Below are 6,383 nucleotides of genomic sequence, written 5' to 3' on the forward strand. Positions count from 1 at the left end.
CATTGGTGTTGCTGGCTTCAGGGTTAAGAGAGCGATGTGTTAAGATGCAGTGCGACTTGGCATTTTAGTGTTTTGGAGGACGCATAGCTCTCAACCTTTGCCTCTCCGAGTCCGTATGGGAGTTGCAGCGATGGGACAAGACTGTAACTACCAATTGGGGAGAAAAGGGGGTAAATAGTACGACAACAAAAAACATGGCTTACAAAGAATTTGCAGGTGAGGTGAAAAAGTCTGTGAAATTATTATTATTATTATTTTACTTTTACACTTTTTACAACCAGGACAGGATAAGAGAGGAGGGTAGACAAGAGAGACAGCAACAGACAAGGGCAGACAAGAGAGACAGCAGCAGAGGACACAGAGAAAGTGATGGAGAGAGGCAGAGGAGGGGTGAGAACACAGTAGACAGTATCAGTTAAAGCTGCTCTATGGATTCCAATTACTGCAGTGCATGTGTGTTCATGTGTGAGAGGGTGAGGGTGTTTGGGTACTATGGGATTCTTTAATCAGTTTGGCTCATCGGACAGGTCAGAGTCTCTGTTTGAATGTTGTTGAGAGGTTAAAGTCATGGTAGCTACTGTAATTGAGTACTGGCAGTGTCTGCTTTGACAGGTGGGAAGGTGAAAGTTACATGAAAAATATCTAATCTCTCAATGTTCATCTCAAAGTGCACCAAATTCATGCATTTAGCCGTTGAAATTCCTTTTTTTTCAGGGGGAATGCCCCCGGACCCCTTTACTGGCTTTGGGCTAAGCCCCCAATGTCTTCAACTCCTAGAAACGCGCGTTGTTCACAATGACTGGACCATTATCATACAGTTCCATGATTAGTGAGGATTAGGGTAGATTTATAGGACTATTGTTCAACCCCTATTGTACACTTTTCCCCACCTTCCAATATCTCATGGATTGAACTTGAATACGACAACTTTCAGGATAAATCAAACCACTGTGTCACGCCCTGACCTGAGATATCTCTGTTTTCTTTATATTTTGGTTAGGTCAGGGTGTGACTAGGGTGGGTATGCTAGTTTTTGTATTGTCTAGGGTTTTTGTATGTCTATGGTGGCCTGATATGGTTCCCAATCAGAGGCAGCTGTTTATCGTTGTCTCTGATTGGGGATCATATTTAGGTAGCCATTTCCCTTTGGTGTTTGTGGGATCTTGTCTATGTGTATTTGCTTGTCAGCACTCGTTTGCACAGCGTCAAGTTTTATTTTGTTTAGTGTTTCCTTCTTTTAATAAATAAGAATGTACGTATACCACGCTGCGCCTTGGTCCTATCTTTATAACGAACGTGACAGAAGATCCCATCACGAAAAGACCAAGCAGCGTGTTCAAGAGGAGTGGACATCCTGGGCCCGGGAGAAAGATGATTGGAGGACATCCTGGACCTGGGAGGAGGTAATGGCAGGGGACAAGACCCGGCCATGGCAGCAGGTGGAGATAGCGCAGGAGGAACGGCGACGATACGAGGGGACACGGCTAGCACGTAAGCCTGAGAGGCAGCTCCCAATTTTTTTTGGGGGGGAGACACACGGGGAGATTGGCAGAGTCAGGGGTTAGACCTGAGCCAACTCCCCGTGCTTACCGTGGGGGGCGTGTGACTGGTCAGAGACCGTGTTACGCAGTGATGGGCACAGTGTTTCCAGTTCGCATTCATAGAATGGGCATCCAGCCAGGACAGATGGTGCCGGCTCAGCACTCCTGGTCTCCAGTACACCTCCTTGGACCAGGATATCCTGTGCCGGCTCTGCGTACTGTGTATCCGGTGCATCTGCACAGCCCAGTGCGTCCTGTGCCAGTGCCCCGCACTTGCCGGGCTCAAGTGAGCATCCAGCCAGGATGCATTGTGCCAGCTCTACGCTCCAGATATCCTGTACGTCCTGTGCCTGCTCCTCGCACTCGCCCTGAGATGCGTGTCTTCAGCCCGGTACCACCAGTGCTGGCACCACGCATCAGGTCTCCAGTGCGCCTCCACAGTCCAGAGCTTCCGGCGAACCTCCAACGACGGGCCACAGTCCGGAACCTCCAACGAGGGGGTGGCTGGGGGGGTGTACTGTCATGCCCTGACCTGAGATATCTCAGGTCATTTTGGTTAGGTCAGGGTGTGACTAGGGTGGGTATGCTAGTTTTTGTATTGCCTAGGGTTTTTGTATATCTAGGGTTTTGTAAGTCTAGGTGAATTTGTATGTCTATGGTTGCCTGATATGGTTCCCAATCAGAGGCAGCTGTTTATCGTTGTCTCTGATTGGGGATCATATTTAGGTAGCCTTTTCCCTTTGGTGTTTGTGGGATCTTGTCTATGTGTATTTGCCTGTCAGCACTCGTTTGTATAGCTTCACGTTTTGTTGTTTTGTTAGGTTGTTCAGTGTTTCATTCTTTTAATTAATACAAATGTACTCATACCACGCTGCACCTTGGTCCGATCTTTATAACGGACATGACATTGTATTTGTGATTCATCAATATATTTAGTATGCAAAGGCTGACCAAACCTGTTTTTTTTAATTCATACATACTTTCCTCACCAAATCAGCGTATTTTTCAATCTACCAGTTGGTGCTGAAAACCAAATGAATATGCATATATTTAGATGGATTTCTGTATTCTGAACCCGTTCGTTCTCTCAATGTATTTTAGTGAGTCTGTCAACATAATCCTAATTAAAGGTACACCATATTTGAAGGGATGTCTTAAGATAAATGTACTTATAACCCTATTGACTGAGAACTTCACAAGAACATCTGTTGGCCAGCAAGTGGGAGCCGTTGAATTAAATGTATTCAGTGCGCGCAAGTTAGCCACACCTGTAGAGCGTGCCTGCATTAGGTCCAGTGCCTTTAATACTTTGTAGAAGCACCTTTGGCAGTGACTACTTTGTGGGTAAGTCCACTATGACGTTATGGGGTATTGTGTTTAGGCCAGTGACAAATATGAATGCAATCCATTTTAAATCAGGCTGTAACACAGCACAATGTGGAAAAAGTGAAGGGGTGTGAATACTTTCACTAAGTCTGAGTACCACCTATGACGTGTGTAGGAAAGGTGTGCATAAGAAAGGCATACATGTCCTAAGTCTGAATCAGCCCCGGAGTGCATAGGCCCACTTACACTTACAGCACAGACTGTGTCTTTTAAATTCTCTGAACCACAGAATTATTACCTCACACATGGTTTCCTGTTTTGTCTGAAGTTGATGATCTGGGAGTTGTGAAGTGTACACATGGTTTATTTAGCTCCATTTTGCTCACGAGGCACAAAATACCCGTGGGGAGATGAAAACTAGGACACACAAAACAGTAAAGGCTTTCACTATTGATCGTCAGAGACGAGCGCCTCGATTAAATACGTAGTGCTGTTATAGCGCAATTGAAAATGCAAAGCTAATTTCCGATTGAGCTGACATATGCAGCGTCTACCATGAATGAGGTCTCCACATATGCGGGAACATACATTTCAATCGCACTATAGCGCAGATCTTCAGCGCTACGGATTGAACTGAGCCCTTAGGGCTATAGTTTCGCAAGTTCTAATATCCCAAAATACCCGAAATTGGTATTATTACTAACCCAGTTTTAGAAGGAACGGTCCCTCGTATCTCCAAGTGCAGGTTGTCCAGAGTGCAGAGGCTGGCTCCTTTCCTCCGTGGATTAGTATGTGTCTGAGGTAGGACAGACAGAGTGTGTAGGCTGGCTGACCCCCTGGCTGATCAGCATAAGGCCAGGACAACACTGCAGCTCTCTCCATTAGCATGCACTGACACCGCCACTGTTTAATGCACTCCTCCAGTTTATAAATGCCCAACGTGCGGTAAACATTTCTGCAGAGGAAGCACACAGGTCAGCCACACACAACTGCATGTCCCTCTCATCGCCCTCCCTGGGAGGACAGGACACATGCCCTGCCTTACTGCCCTGCCCTGCTGCCCTGGCCTGCCTGTCAAAGAAAACCAACCGGATGAAGCCAAGACCTATTGTCACTAGCATCTCAGCCCAGGCCTCAGACAGTTCTACAGGGTTTGTTGTGCAGTATTTGTTGATTTTTATGTTCAAGAACAGATTGATTATTACTTGTTTGATATGCCCAACACCAATACCCCAGAGTCCTATATTGCCAAGGTTATTGGCTGGCTGGCTGGATGGAAACGTGGTAGTCTAATGGTTAAGAGCGTTGAGCCAGTAAACCAAAGGTAGCTGGTATGATTCCCCGAGCTGACTAGGTGAACAAATCTGTCAATGTGCTTTCGAGCAAGGCACTTAACCCTAAATGCTCCTGTAAGTTGCCCTGGAGAAGAGCGTCTGGTAAAGATAAACTAATATGTGAACCGTAGTCTCATACACACTATGAGAGAGCTACACAGAGAAACATTCTTTATGTAGAAAGTGGGCAGTTTTTGGCGCTGGGAAGAACAATAACAATAATAAGTGTTTTAACTCCATTAGTTCAACAGCATTTACTCTTTGATACAGCTACAAGCGCAACGGGCAGCTAATGGCTTTTTCATTGTAATCACCCCAAACGGAGCTAAGCACGTTGGGCCTGGAGAGCGACACATGAATCACCTAGCTTGTTCCTTTAGTCTGGGTAATTACAGCAAAGCAGGCAGCTTCATAACTGTTAGTGCCTTAGCAGCCTGGCTGGTAAATGATGCCTCAATTACAACCACAGATAGCCCCACTTTAAAGACAAGCCTGGTCCCAGTCCATGTTCGACTGCGAAGACATTACTTTCCCCAGTCTCACTTCTGTTGTACACATGATTTACAATGTGAGTAAATCCTTGTGTTATGAAAGGGGAGCGGGCGCTTTTTCATCTAATAACTGTAGCCTGCTTGTTAAAATTCACCACTTCCGTTATATATTAAAAACACTGAACAAAAACCCTGAACTATTTAATGAATGAATCAATAGGTACTGTACAACAACACCCTCCTAACACCTAGTTTATCAACCCCCCTCCTACCAGCCCACTCCCATAGTCTCTAGTTGTGGCTGAGGGATGTCAGGGACACTGTCCCAGACTAATTTGTGCCTGTCAGAACCCGACCATATTTTATTCTACCCAATCAAAGAGAATATCATGAGGGACACTGGCAGACAACATGGTGGGAATGGAGGCTGGGGAAAAGCAATGCAATTTTCCACAGCATCTAAATCAACCACTGGACTCAGGTTATTCATCTCCATGGGAATGAAAACAAAATGGCCGCTGCCGGCACGGCTTTACACCGACGATTGTGCAGCCTCCCCTCACTGTTGAAAATTAGGCAAAGGACCAATTCAATCAAATCCACATTGCAGTATTTACACGGTACATCATAGATATATCCTCTTTCACTCTGTCAAATCAAATCTGAGAATGGTTCTGCAGGGAACTGTAAAAACAGTAAGCAATAGGATGACTTACTATGATGTTAAATAACTAATTTTGTTAATATTTTTCAATCGTGATTGAGAGATTGCACTGTAGACAGCCTTTCTGTAAAGTGAACCAAGCTCCAGCCAGCTGAAAGAAATGAAATAACTACAAGAGAATGGCAACCTATGTTCAAAGCACTCTGTTAATGTAGCAGCCCAATCAATATCTGGAGAGCAATGAGAATACCAAGGTTGAGCCGAGCATGAGGTTTTTCATTTAACATCACTAAATGTATTTAGAGATGCAATTTCAACAATCAAAAAGGCATCGCTCGAAGTGATCTGTCAAGTCCATTTCAGCCTTGTCACTTTCACCTTTTCAGTAACGAAAAAAAAATGATTAAACACGAAATAAAGACACAATACATCCCTCTGTCTGGCATTCCTTGATTCTGTCTCTTATTCTCTCCTTTAAAGTAGACAGAGAACATCTCCACAAGGCTTTCTGTGTGATTAAGTGTTTCCAAAAATACACGCTGAAATATGGACAGTTTAAATGTCCTTGCTATTTGCTTCCTTTCAATGAAGGTGTCTGTCTGGAGCAGGCGGAGGTGCTGGGAGATTAATTGAGTCTTGGATGCCTTCTGTCCAATGTGGCTTCCAGGGTACACGGACCGAGGGGAGGCCCGGACGGGCCAAAGTAAAGAGGCTATCTCATTAATATATGATTAATAGCCACTGGCCCGGTGATTAATTAGTGTTTGTGACAGTAAACTTTTAACAGGCCTCCATGTCTTCCCCTGGAATGCCCATTTGTCTATTTTAGTCACCCCCCCCCATCCCCCATCCCCCTTCGACACACAGCCCTCCTGAAAGATCGAGCAACTTTGCATATTCTAGTCTTGTCCGATTTCATTCCGCTGCTCCCAGGAAGAACTAGCCAGGAATGAGGGCCCTCCTGCATGATTGATTGCTTAGCTTTTTTATTTGCAAGTTGGAAATCCAGGGAAGTTTTTTCAGCGCC

The sequence above is a fragment of the Oncorhynchus clarkii genome, chromosome 5 (genome assembly GCF_045791955.1).
Source record: "Oncorhynchus clarkii lewisi isolate Uvic-CL-2024 chromosome 5, UVic_Ocla_1.0, whole genome shotgun sequence".
Classification (NCBI taxonomy): Eukaryota; Metazoa; Chordata; class Actinopteri; order Salmoniformes; family Salmonidae; genus Oncorhynchus; species Oncorhynchus clarkii.